The sequence below is a fragment of the Mesoplodon mirus genome (assembly GCF_964341445.2).
Source record: "Mesoplodon mirus genome assembly, chromosome: 8".
In the NCBI taxonomy this organism is placed as follows: domain Eukaryota; kingdom Metazoa; phylum Chordata; class Mammalia; order Artiodactyla; family Ziphiidae; genus Mesoplodon; species Mesoplodon mirus.
The window spans coordinates 98,373,451-98,388,146 of record NC_138984.1 but is presented as its reverse complement, the minus strand read 5'-3'; positions in this window follow the sequence as shown (position 1 = coordinate 98,388,146).

The window sequence follows — 14,696 nt, the reverse complement described above, 5'->3', positions numbered from 1 at the left end:
CCACATCTGCCATTCATGTATTTAATTGTTTAGTTCCAGTGTACATATATGTTTTTAGAATGATTCACCCATATTCCACAGGTAACAACTTTATCATGTAGGATGCAGAGCTTATGTGCAGTTCCTTTTACATTTAGTTTTGCAGACTCCACTTATTTCCAAAGTTATGTAAATTTTACCCCACCTTCAGTGTAGGTTTTAGATGTATGTTTTTTTTGTTTTTTGGTTTTTTTTTTGCGATACGCGGGGCCTCTCACTGTTGTGGCCTCTCCTGTTGCGGAGCACAGGCTCCGGACGCGCAGGCTCAGCGGCCATGGCTCACAGGCCTAGCCACTCCGCGGCATGTGGGATCTTCCCGGATCAGGGCACGAAACTGTGTCCCCTGCATTGTCAGGCAGACTCTCAACCACTGCACCACCAGGGAAGCCCCTGAGATGTATGGTTTTAAATATTTGTTCTCTTCCCTTTTTTTGATGCTAAGACATGCAGATGAACATATTTTTTATATCATTTGCTTATCTTCTATGCTTATTACTTTGGGGATAATTCATTATTTCTTTTTATTTTTCCAGGCAATTTTAGAATCTCCTTTATATAACTTTATGTAGATTCAATGATGTCAATTATCTTTTTTCCCCCTGTAATCCAGTTTCCATTTCTGAAGTGATTTTGTCTTTTTTGTTCATTTATTTCTGAATTCTGTGAGTTCCCTACATTTTCCTATTGTCTGTCCATGAATTCTCTAAGGTTTTGTTTTTGTTTTAAAGCATTTCATGATGTTCTTTCTTAACTGTATTTGCTCATTTAAAAAACATGTTGAAATGTTGTGTTGCTAGTCTCCTCTGATTTGTGGCTTTATCTTCCGGTAAGTTTTATTTTGCTTCTAACAGGCTCTGATTTTCTTTCTTTTTAAATTTAAAAATAATGTGGCATTTTTTTGTATTAATAATTGAATGAGTTAGCTCATCCTGGGTCACTTATTAGCAGCATAACCCTACTGTTGAGATATTTAAGGTCACTTTCCCCATTGCTCAACTTAAGGTCTCTCTTCTCTCGTGTCACAAGGAGGACTTGTTCTTTCATATGCAGCTTTCTCTTTAATTTTCCTGCACTTATACTCCTGTTATCTCAACTCTTCACTTACTTTTGTTCTTATCTATTGGTTCTTAAATGTATCCTCATTATTTCCACACCGAGTGAGGTAACTTCTGACTTGGAGTGAATATTAGCTGATAATTTTTGGATACTTCCTTCTTTTGTGTGTATTGTGATAAATTACACATATTGGCCATGCATGTATGGTTTTATTTCTGGACACTTGATTCTAATCAGTTGGCCTATATGTCTATCTTCATGCTAATATTACACTTCATTGTTTACTGTAGCTTTGTAATAAGATTTGAAATTGGAAAGTGTCAGTAATTCAACTTTGTAATCTAAAAAGTTCTACTTTTTCAAGATTGTTTTGTCTACTTAGGGTCCCTTGCAATTCCATATGAATTTTCAATATCAGCCTTTCCACTTCTTCATAAAAGGCCACTTGGATTTTGATAAGGATTGCACTGATTCAGTAGCTTGCTTTGGGGAATTTACCATATTAACAATATTAATTCATTCAATTTATGAACATGGGATCTTCCTGTTTATTTAGGTCTTCTTTATTTTCTTTCAACAATGTTTAGTAGTTTAAAGTATTAGCCTCCTTGGTTAAATTTATTCCTAAGTATTTTATATTTTAAATGCTGTTGTAAATTACTTATTTTCTTAATTTTTTTCAGATTGTTTATTACTAGTGTATGGGGATACAACTGATTTTTGCGTGTTGACCTTCTATCCTGAAACTGCTAAATTCATTTATTAACTCTAAAAGGTTTTTTTGGTGTGTGTGTGTATTCTTTAGGATTTTCTATATATAAGATCATTTTATCTGGACCTAGAATTAGTTTTACTCTTCCAATTTGGATGCCAACTATTTCTTTTCCTTATCTAATATCTCTGGTTAGAATTTCTAGTACAGTGTTGGATAGAAGTAACAAAAGGAGACATCCTTGTCATGATCCTAATCTTAGGAGAAAGTTTTGGTTTTTCAAATTTAATGTTAGTTATGATTTTTTTCATATATACCGTTTTCATGTTGAGAAAATTCCTTTCTATCACTAGTTTGTTGAGTGTTTTTATTCTGAAAGAGTATTGGGTTTCTCAGATGTTTTTTCTGTGTCAGTTGACATTATCATATGCCTTTTCCCCTTCATTCTATTAATGTTGTGTATTACACTGATTGATTTCCATATATTGAACCACCTTGAATTCTTTGGAGAACCCAGTTTGTCACGGTGTGTAATTGCTTTTAATGTGTTGCTGTATTCATTTTGCTAGTATTTTGTTGAAGATTTTACATCTATATTCACAGGAAATTGGCCTGTAGATTTTTTTTTCCTCTTGATGTCTTTGTTTGGATGATCAGGGTAATTCTGGCCTCACAGAATGAATTAAGAAATGTTACCTTGCCCTTCTATTTTTTAGAAGAGTTTGAGAAGTATTAAGTTATATAAATGTTTGGTAGAATTCACCTGTACAGTCACCTCGTCCTGGCCTTTCATTTGTAGTGAGATTTTTGATTACTGGTTTAATCTCTTTACTTCTAATATGTCTATTCACATACTCTTTTTTTTTTTCTTTAGTCAGTTTTGGTAGTTTTGTGTTCCTAGGAATTCGTCCAGTTCATCTAGGTTATCTAATTTTTTGGCATACAATTTTTCACAGTATTCTCTTAAAATGTTTTTTATTTCTGTAAGACCTGTGGTAATGAGCCCAATTTTATTTTTATTTTAGTAATGTAAGTTCTTGCTCTTTTTTTCAGTCTAGATTAAGCTTTACCAATTTTGTTAATATTTTCAAAGAACCAATTTTGGTTCTATTGATTTTCTTTATTGTTTGTATAGTCTATTTTGTTTATCTTTACTCTTTATTATTCCATTTTTTCTGCTACTTTTGGTATTATTTTGTTCTTTTTCTACCTTTTTAAGGTGTAAAGTTAGGCTTCTAATTTGAGATATTTCTTTTCCTTAAGTGTAGACATTTACAGCAATATATCTCCTTTGGGCACTGTTTTTTCTACCTCCCATTAATTTTGGTATGTTGTATTTTCTTTTCAGTTGTCTCAAAGTATTTTCTAATTTACCTTGTGATTTCTTCTCTGACCTCTTGGTTGTTTAAGAGTGTGTTGTTTAATTTCTATGCATTTATAAAATTTCCAGTTTTCCTTCTGTTTTTGATTTCTAGTTTAATTCCACACTGGAATTGAAAAGATTTTTTTTTCTTTTTTTTTTTTTCGGTACGTGGGCCTCTCACTGTTGTGGCCTCTCCCGTTGCGAAGTACAGGCTCCGGACGTGCAGGCTCAGTGGCCATGGCTCACGGGCCCAGCCACTCCACAGCATGTGGGATCTTTCCAGACTGGGGCACGAACCCGTGTCCCATGCATCGGCAGGTGGACCCTCAACCACTGCGCCACCAGGGAAGCCCTAACTTGCTAATATTTTGTTGAGAGTTTTCACGTGTGAGATATTGCTCTGTAGTTTTCTTTTCTTGTGTGTTATCTGATTTTGGTTTTAAAGTAATGTCAGCCTCATAGAATGAGTAGAAAATGTTCCCTCTGCTTCTATTTTCTGGAAGTGATTATGAAAATTTGTTATTATTTCTTACTTAAATATTTGGAAGAGTTTACTACCTTAGCCTTGTAATTTGTTTTTTGACAGTGACTAATTCTTTAATAGATAAAGGGCTGTTCTGTTTTTCTTTCCTTGTATGCATTTTGCTCATTTGTATCTTTCAATAATTGTTGCATTTCATTTAAATTATAAAACTTAAGTGAATAGAGTCATCATAGCTTTCCTTTATTATTCTTTTTTTTTTTTTTTTTTTTTTTTTTTTTTTTTTTGTGGTATGCGGGCCTCTCACTGTTGTGGCCTCTCCCGTTGCGAAGTACAGGCTCCGGATGCGCAGGCTCAGCCGCCATGGCCCACTGGCCCAGCCGCTCCACGGCATGTGGGATCCTCCCTGACTGGGGCACGAACCCGTGTCCCCTGCATCAGCAGGCAGACTCTCAACCACTGCACCACCAGGGAAGTCCTATTATTCTTTTAATTGCCATGCAATCAGTTACAATGATCTCTTTACATTTTTAATATTGAAATTTGCAAATTCTTTCTTTTTTCTCCTGTTTAGCCTGACAAGAGATTTATCACTTTATTGAACTATTCAGTCATTTTATTGATTTTCTCTATTGTACTAATTTCAATGTCATTGAATTCTACTGTATTTTTTCTAATTATTAATTTATTTATTTCCTTGCATTAGGCTTAAGTTGTTCTTTCTCTAATTTCCTAAGGTGGAAGTTTATGTTATTAATTTATTCTTCTTTTCTAATATATGTATTTATCGCTATAAATTTCCCAACAAGTACTGTTTTTCACTGTATCCCACAAAGTTTGATAATTTATTTCTCATTTTTATGTAGTTTAAAATATTTTTTGAGAATTCTTTTACTCATGTGTTATTAATAAGTGTGTTTAATTCTCAAATACTTGGGAGACTTTCCAACTATCTTTCTGTTATTGATTTTTAGTTTAATTCCCCTTTGGTCTGAGAACATACTTTGTATGATATCTATTCTTTTATATTTGTTAAGGAGTTTTTTATGGCCCAGATCTTGGTGAATGTTCCACTTGAGCTTGAGAAGAATGTGTGTTCTGCCACTGTTGAATGAAGCATTCTATAAATGTCAATTAGATCTAGTTGATTGATGGTGCCATTCAGTTCAACTACATCGTTACTGATTTTCTGCCTGCATCATCTATCAATTACTTTAAGACAGATGTTGAACTCTCTAAATATAATAGATGAATTGTCTGTTTCTCCTTCAGATTTATAAGTTTTTACCTCATGTATTTTGATGCTTTTTATTTTCAAGTACATATGTATTTAAGATTGTTATGGGTTTTTTTTTTAGCAAATTAAACCCTCTATCATTAGGTAATATGACTCTTTATCCCTGATACTATTTCTTGCTCTGAAGTCTGCTTTGTCTGAAATTAATAAAGCTACTACAGTTTTCTTTTGATTAATGTTAGTATGGTATATTTTCACCATTCCTTTACTTTTATCCTATCTGAGTCTTTACTTTTAAAGTGGATTTCTTATAGACAACTTATAGTTGAGTCTTTTTTTTTAATCAACTCTGACAACTTTGGTATTTTTAATGACATATTAATATCTATATTTGTAACTCTTTTCTATTGATTGCATTTCTCCCTTGTTTTTTCTCCTCTTGATGTCTTCTCTTATTTTGAGAATTTTTTATAAATTCATTTTATGTCATGGCTTACCATATCAAACATTATTTTGAAAAAATTGTAGTTGCCCTAGTGTTCACAATATACATTTTTAACTAATAAAACTCCACTTTCAAATGACAGTATAGCATTTCACATGCAGTGGATGTACCTTATAATACAGTGTTCTTTATTTCTCCCTCTCACCCTTTTGGATATTGCTGTCATTCATCCAATTTGTCCAGATACTGTAATCACACAACATATTGTCTATTATTGTTTTAAACAGTTACCTTTTATTTATTTACTTTTTTGAATTTTAGTTTTTTTAATACAGCGAGTTCTTATTACTTATCTATTTTATACATAGTAGTATATATATGTCAATCCCAATCTCCCAATTCACCCCACAACCACCACCGCCCACCACCCCACTTTCCTCCCTTGGTGTCCATACATTTGTTCTCTACATGTGTGTCTGTATTTCTGCCTTGCAAACTGGTTCATCTGTACCATTTTTCTAGATTCCACATATATGCATTAAGTTTTTCTCTTTCTGACTTACTTCCCTCTGTATGACAATCTCTAGGTCCATTCTCATTTCTACAAATGGCCCAATTTCATTCCTTTTTATGATTGAGTAATATTCCATTGTATATTTGTAGCACATCTTCTTTACCCATTTGTCTGTTGATGGGCATTCAGGTTGCTTCCGTGACCTGGCTATTGTAAATAGTGCTGTAATGAACATTGGGGTGCATGTGTCTTTTTGAATTATGGTTTTCTCTGGGTATATGCCCAATAGTGGGATTGCTGGATCATATGGTAATTCTATTTTTAGTTTTTTAAGGAGCCTCCATACTGTTCTCCATAGTGCTTTTATCAATTTACATTCCCACCAACAGTGCAAGAGGGTTCCCTTTTCTCCACACCCTCTCCAGCATTTGTTGTTTGTAGATTTTCCGACAATGCCCATTCTAACTGGTATGAGGTGATACATCATTGTAGTTTTGATTTGCATTTCTCTAATATTTAGTGATGCTGAGAAGTTTTTCATGTGCCTTTTGGCCATAAACAGTTACCTTTTAAATCAATTAAGATTAGAAAAATAAAATATTATACACCATTTATTAATTTTATGATTATCTTCCTTAATTTATATATATCTTAGTGTCTGACTTACATAATTTTTCTTCCACCTGAAGAATTTTTTTCAAAACTTCTTGATGGGCAGGTATGCTGATGATGAATTTTCTCAGGTTTTTAAAATTTGTTTATTTTTTTCTGAAAAATATTTCTCTTTGACATTTGAACAATATCTTTCTCAATATAGAATTCCAGGATTGTGGCTTTTTCTTTCCATACTTCAGATATTTTTTCCACTCTCTTGCTTGCATGGTTTCTGATAAGAAGTCCACTGTAATTCATATCCATGTTTCTCTGTATATAATGCCCCCCCACCCCAATTTGGGCCTTGTTCTTTTTTTCTTTTTCTGGTTTTCTGCAACTTTAATACAATATGTGTTGGTGTATGGGAGGAGGGCAGTATTTCTCTTGTTTGCTGTTTTCTGAGCTTCCTGATCTATGGTGGTTTGGTGTTTATTTTACATTTTGGAAAGTTCTTGACGATTATTATTTCAAATATTTCTTCTGCCCCATTCACTCATTCTTCTCTTTCTGATATACTAATTATTCATGTATTACATCTTTTGATATTATACCACATTTCCTAAATGATTTGTTCTGTTTTATTTATTATTATTTTGTTTTACTTTTCTTTTCTTTTTCTTTGCACTTTAGTTTGGGAAGTTTCAGTAGTCTTATCTTCACATGTGTTGACTTTTTCCTTGGCTGCATCAAGTTTACTGATGAGACCATGCAGGTACTCTTCATTATTACTATAGTATTTTTGATTTTTACTGTTTCTTTTTGATTCTTTCTTAGCATTGTTATTTCTTTTGCATGTTGTCTATTTTTTTCACTAGAGACCTTAACAAATTAATCATAGTTCTTTTATGTTCTCTGATAATTCCAACATCTGTGTCATATCTAGGTCTGGTTCTTATAATGCTTTGTTTCTTCAAAATATGTTTTTTTCTTGGGTCTTTTCATACCTTGTAATTTTTTGCTGAAATCCAGCCATTTCAAATCTGGCAATAGAAATTGAGCTAAATAGTCCTTAAGTGTGAGGATTTATGTTACTCTGATTAGTAGTTGGGCTGTGTTTAATGTTTGCTGAAGCTATAGGTACCAGGGGCTTCAAATTCCTCTTATGTCCTTGTTTTAGTCAACACTAGACCTTAGGGTTTTCCTTTATACTCCTCCTCAGAGAGAATGTTATGACTCATAACTTTTTCAGTTTTAATTTACTGCTATTGTATTACATTGGGTTCTTTTTTGTGTAAAGGCAAAGTGTGGTTTAGAAATAGCATTCTATAATTTTCTTATTAAATCTTAGTTTTTTTCCCTAGAATGTGACCTTCAAAAATATTTCTCCATTGATGTGGTTTTTGGTTTCTCTGTCCTCTAAATACAGAATTCACAATCTGTTTCCTTGAAGACCTAATCCCTTTTGATTATTTTTTACCCTTAAATGAGACTTGAAACTAGAGGGTCCTGGGATGGAAGTAATTCACTTTCCCCACCTGGGACAAGTCTCTGGCAAAGTTATTTCCCTTGGAGACTAGGTCTTTGTTATGGAAACGTTTCTGGGCTTATTTCATAGTGGTTATTCTTCTCTTTCTTCTGCTAGAGGCCTGAAGGTATCTTTCTAGATCTTCACCACAAGAATCTAGCTGTTTTCTCCGAGTTAAAGCTCATAAAATTCTGGGGTGCCCTAAGACTGTGGCTCCTAAGAGCATTTTAGTTTTAGATTAGTCCACACATATCCTCCAGTTATCTGTCAAAATTAGCATTTACATGTTTCTACTATGTATTGGTTCCAGCAGCTTCACCTGAGGTAAGTAGACCTCAGCCATGTCTCATTCACTCTAAGTTCTGGTTTCTCTAGATTCTGGGGTGGCAGTTTGCCTTGCAGGTTCAGTTCTCTGATGGACCTAAGTAAAGTTATTGATTTTCAGTTTGCCCTGCTTTTTCTTATAACAAGGTTGGGAATTATTACCCAAGATCTCTGTATATTAGAACTGAAACTGGAAATTACAAAGAAGAATTTTGAATTTACTTTGGAGTTTAGGTGTGGCTTCTGCTTTCTACTTGAAAGGATCCTCTCAAATGCCTGAATCCATTTATAGTTTTTTACCAGGCATGAGCCTGTGGACTTTTACTGTAATCCAAAACAGTGGCAAGGAAGGGAGAAAAATGGAGCTGGATGATCATAACTAGTGCTAATATAAGGAAATAATCTTAAAAACTGTCTTTTAAAAGCAAACAGAACAAATATTGCATATTAATTTTTTGGTGCCTGAATTCCACCTTATCTCTTTCTAAATATTTTCCTTATATCAATAAAGGGTGATATAAACAACAGTATTAAATAACTAATTTTTTATTAATATCTGGGCAAATGTCTGTCCCCTCAAAACCAGGCTCCTGGGAAAGACAGACTGGAGAATGTGGTTTTGGCCAACTTCAGCCTCCTCCATGTGTGTGTGGGGCTGAAGTACCAGGTGAGAGATGGAACCAAGGCTTGAGGAATACCTTCAAATGTATTTATGGACATCCTCCTGAGATTCTGGAATCACAAGAATATCAAATGCAACCAGCCCTATCTCCTTAGTGGACTTCATCACCCATGTACAGCAAAGAACTTGGGTGAAATGATGGAACAAGCATCAGCTTTGGAATCAGGCAGACCAGGGTTCAGCTGACAGAACTGTCACTCCAATGGTATGGAAGCACCTCTCAGACCTCCCTGAAAAAAGTGAACTTAGCTGACAGCCCCCAGAGGTTAGAAATTTCAGAAGCCAATCTCAGCTTCTGAGCTCTTACTCTTCCTTAGCAGCTCCAGCCAGTGACTAAACATGGATGAGATACCATAGTATGGACATTCCAAACTAATATAGGACTCTCTTTTCAGGCAATCTTTTCTCTCGAGCTACCAGCTGGATTGACTGAGACTGTCAGATTTCATTGAGATGTGAGGCTCACCTTGCCCAATCCTGATGTCTCATCCTCTTTTTTATTCCCAGGCATAAACGTCTCCCTCCTCAATCTCTTACACTCCTAGCTCCTGGTGGTTGTGAAAAAAAAAAAAAAAGATGTGGGGAAAGTGTTAATGGATCTATTACAGGATTCCATTCCTGTAACTCTTTTACTTAGGTGGTGTCTGACAAGTACAGTGCACTACCCTCCATATCTATATACACTACACATTTTCTATATTGTAGAATGATTGTTCAAGGTGAACTGAAGTAAAAGTGAGAGGTAAGAGAGGAGACAGATCAGGAGGTGGAAATGGAAGGACGTGGGGGAAAGACAACTGGTTGTGACAAAGTTTACCTATTAGTGAATATCAGGTCATCAGGTTATGTGGGAAGACTATAGGTTTGCCTTGTCTTGCCTTATAAGAATCATCTGCTAGAATACTTTTGCTTCTTTGCCTACTCAATTGTTAAGAGGTTTGGCAAAAGAGGTAGGTTGGAGACCCTGGAATTCAAGGTAAACACCAATGAATAAAGTCTGAGGCCTGCAGAAAGTCCTGGGGTTGGAGTAATTGAAATCAAGGAGCACATGTGTATCTTAAATACCTCAGTCACAAATATCTTAAAAACAGTTTTGAAATATACTAAATTCATTAAAAGTCCTCCATATAAATTACATCTTGTACTTACAAGAGTCTTGCAAGTTAAAAATTATCTTTTTCATTTCATCAGAGGAGGAAAATAAGACCAAGCCCTTTACCAAAATCACACAAGAGAAAGTGATGGGCCAGATTCAGAATATCAAATTAACAGCATCTGCACCATCGCCTTTATTTAAAACATGTTTCATGAGCAAAATTGTTCTGTTCAAGCAGAGCAGATTGTCCAATGTGTGCTTAGAAACATTCATTTTTAACACAGTGAAGGAAATGCTTATCTTTAAGTGCAAATTATTTACTAAGTGGAGAAACCATGAAACATCAGAGAATCTGGCAGATGCATGTAAATGAACATTGAACTTGCCCTGGACTAGCTTTGTAAGAACGGTGATAAACAACCGAAGTCCAGTCACCCCATTTCACAGCCAATTGGAGGGGTAGGTGGCAGCTGCAGCTCCAGGTGCCCGTGCATTGCCAGTTCCCTTCCTGCTCATGGAGATTCTCCACACTGACATCTAGCTCATTTAGTTTTATTCCAAGACAGAGTTTTTCAAAAGGTAAGATTATTGCCTAGTTAGTAAAACAATTATATAACAAGGCAAATCCCAGTAACTAGCCTAATGTCTGATATACAGTAAGTACTCAAATGCTTCTGTAAAGAATGAATAAAACATTTAATATCAAGAAACTTCTATTTTCCTACATAGTTTCCTAAAACAGGCAAATATTTAGTAATTTGGAAAAGGTTTTCAATGAAGATTAGGCAAAATCTTTATTATTTATTAAATGCCAACACTGATATCTTTCAACTATGTAATTTACACAATCTCACTTAATCCCTATGCTCATCTTGAAAGATGTCTTTTATTTGAAAAGAAAAGAGAAAACAATCAGATAAATTAAAACCACACCCATGGTGATATGTAAGTAAATGGTGCCAAAATGATTTGAATCAAGGACAGACTGACTTCAAACGCAAAACATGTTTTCTATCACATCTGGTTTCTAGGTGTGGTTCTTGGACCAACAGCATCAGTTAGAAACTTGTTAGAAATGAAAATGCCTTGGTTTCAACTCAGAAATACTGAAGAAGAAACTCTGGGGATAGAGCCCAGCAACATTGATGGGACAGATCTCCAGGAGATCCTGATGTACCTCAAGTGTGAGAGTCATTGTACTAGACCATCACCTTCTCAGATTTTATTTGCTGGCCTTTCACTATGTCTTTGTTCTTATTCCTGAATTCGTGCACAGGCATACACTGGGGATATTTGCAGGTTCAGGTCCAGACCACTGCAATAAAGCAAATACTGCAATAAAGTGAGTCACATTAGTTTTTGTTTCTCAGTGATGTAAAAGTTATGTTTATACTGTACTGTAGTCTATTAAGTGTGCAATAGACTATACAATAGTACAATAATGTCTTAAACATGTACATACCATAATTTAAAATATTTTTTGCTAAAAATTCTTACCATCATCACCAGGTCATAATTATTTTGCTGGTGGAGGGTCTTGCCTTGATGTTGACAGGTGCTTACTCATCAGGGTGGTGGTTGTTGAAGGTTGGGGTGGCTGCAGCAATTTCTTAAAATAAGACAAAAATGAAGTTTGCTGCATCAGTTGATTCTTCCTTTTGTGAATGATTTATCTGTAGCATGCAATGCTATTTAATAGCATTTTACCCACAGTAGAACTTCTTCAAAATTGGAGTCAATCCTCTCAAACCCTGATGCTGCTTTATCAACTAACTTTATGTAATATTATAAATCCTTTGTTATCATTCAATAATCTTCCAAGTCTCTTCACCAGGAATAGATTCCATCTCAAGAAACCACTTTCTTTGCTCATCCATGAGAAGCAGCTCCTGAGTCATTAAAGTTTTATCATGAGATTGCAGCAATTCAGTCACTTCTTCAGGCTCCACTTCTAATTCTAGTTCTCTTGCTATTTCTACCACATCTGTAGTTCCTTCCTTCACTAGTCGTGAACCCCTTCAAGTCATCCATGAGGGTTGGAATCAACTTCTTCAAACTCCTGTGTATGTTAATATTTTGACCTCTTCTCATAAATCACAAATGTTCTTCATGGAATCTAGAAAGGTGAATCCTTTCCAGAAGGTTTTCAATTTAATTTGCCCAGATCTATCAGAGGAATCATTATCTATGACAGGTATAGCCTTACAAAATTTATTTCTTAAATAATAAGACTTGAAAGTAAAATTTACTCCTTGATCCATGGGCTTCAGAATGGATGTTGTGTTAACAGACATGAAAATGACATTAATCTCATTGTACATCTCCATCAGTACTCTCAGGTGATCAGGTGCATTGTTAATGAACAGTAATATTTTGAAAGAAATCTCTTTTTTTTTCTGAGCAGCAGGTCTCAACATTGGACTTAAAATATTCATTAAACCATGTTGTAAACAGATGTCAGCCAGGCTTTGTTGTTCTGTTTATAGAGCACAAGCGGAGTAGATTTAGCATAATTCTTAAGAGCCCTAGGATTTTTGGAATGGAAAATGAACATTGGCTTCGATTTAAAGTTACTGGTTGTGATAGCCCGTAACAAGAAAGTCAGCCTGTCCTTTGAAGCTTTGAAGCCAAGTATTGATTTCACCTCTCTAGCTATGAAAGTCGTAGATAGCATCTCCTTCTAACAGAAGGCTGTTTCATCTACAGTAAATATCTGTTTCTTAGTGTAGCCACCTTCATCCATTACCTTAGCCAGATCTTTTGTGTAAGTTGCTGTACCTTCTACATTAGCACTTGAGGTTTTACCTTGCACTTTGATGTTATGGAGATGGCTCTTCCCTTAAGCCTCATGAACCAGCCCCTGACAGCTTCAAACTTTTCTTCTGCAGCTTGCTCACCTCTCTCAACCTTCACAGAATTGAAGAAAGTTAGGGCCTTGCTTTGGATTAGGCTTTGGTTTAAGGGAATGTTGTGGCTGATTTGATTTTCTATGCAGACCATTAATAAACTTTCTCCATATCAGCAATAAGGCTATTTTGCTTCCTTACCATTCCTGTGTTCACTGGAGTTGCACTTAAAATTTCCTTAAAGAACTTTTCCTTTGCATTCACAACTTGGCTAACTGCTTTCAGCTTATCTCAGCTTTCGACATGCCTTCCCCACTAAACTTAATCATTTCCAGCTTTTGATTTCAAGTGAGAGACATGTGACTCTTCCTTTTACTTGAACACTTAGAAGCCATTGTAAGGTTATTAATTGGCCTAATTTCAATATTTTTTCTGTCTCAGGGAATAGGGAGGCCCGAGAAGAGGAAGACAGATGGAGGAGCAGCTGGTCAGTGGAGCAGTCAGAACACACACCACATTTATCAGTTACATTCGAAGTCTTATATCAGAGGGATTTGTGGTGCCCCAAAACAACTACAATTGTAACATCAAAAATCACAGATCACCATAAAAATATAATAAAGAAAAAGCTTGAAATGTTTTGAGAATTACCAAAATATGACAGAGACACAAAGTGAACAACTGCTGTTAAAAATGGCACCAATAGAATTGCTAGACTCAGGGTCGCTGCAAATCTTCAATGTGTAAAAAACCACCATATCTGTGACATACAGTAAAGTGAAGCACAATAAAATGAGGTATGCCTGTATACTATTGACATGCATTGTACTGACCAAAAATATTTTCTCTCAGTTTCAATAATTTGTCAGACCATTTCTGCAATGGAAATATTTTTCACACATAAAAATTAAATTGCATTGCTTACTTCTTCTGGGGACACTAAGTACCCTGGAAAACAACAATTTTTAAGTAAGGACATTCCTTTCCCAAAGACAATTGCTGCTGTCTACGGTTTTATCACAAATCTTGCTAGAGTTTTATTTTAGTTGCCAAGTTATTTCAGTATGAAAAATGATCCTACAATTAAATGTTAAACAGTGATTCATTGTGTGACATTTCCCAATAAAGATAAAAGTGATCAACTAAGTAAACAAGTTGTTGAGGTGGGATTTGTTCACCATCATTGTGAATGATTCATTTGTTTATCAATGTTATCTGAAGGTGGCCCATGTTATGTGGCAGCTTCTATTTTCCCATGAGCTCAGAGTCAGCTCTTTACTGCATCCATCAATGACCACAACACAACAGCACAATAAGAGAAACCCTGACTCTGATACCAGCAGCAGTAGTATGCTGTGAGGAAGGTTTCTAGGAAAGCCAGAGGATGGGTAACCTTGCAGCACACACAGAAAAACAAAATTGTGTTCTTATAACCCACCAGTCCCAGGCCTGCTCTCTCTCTAGGAGTCTCCATATGCTCTGTTCCACTGTGCTGGCTTCAGCCTCCTCCCTCTGATCTTTCCACTCTGTCCCTTTCTCACTGACCCTCTGCAAACAAAGAAACTTCATTGAGATCCATTTCTGCAAGACACGGAGCCAATCATAAATATTCTTTTTCTATTATACATATTCAAAAAGAAGAAAACATCTAATTTTTGAAACCACCCACTTTTTTCCAATTCTAAGACAACTCCATAGTGGAGCATGGAGACTTCATAGAGGTTTTCAGTGAAAGCAGGGATAGGCAATAGAACAGGTGCTGCCACCGCCATGGATCCTACT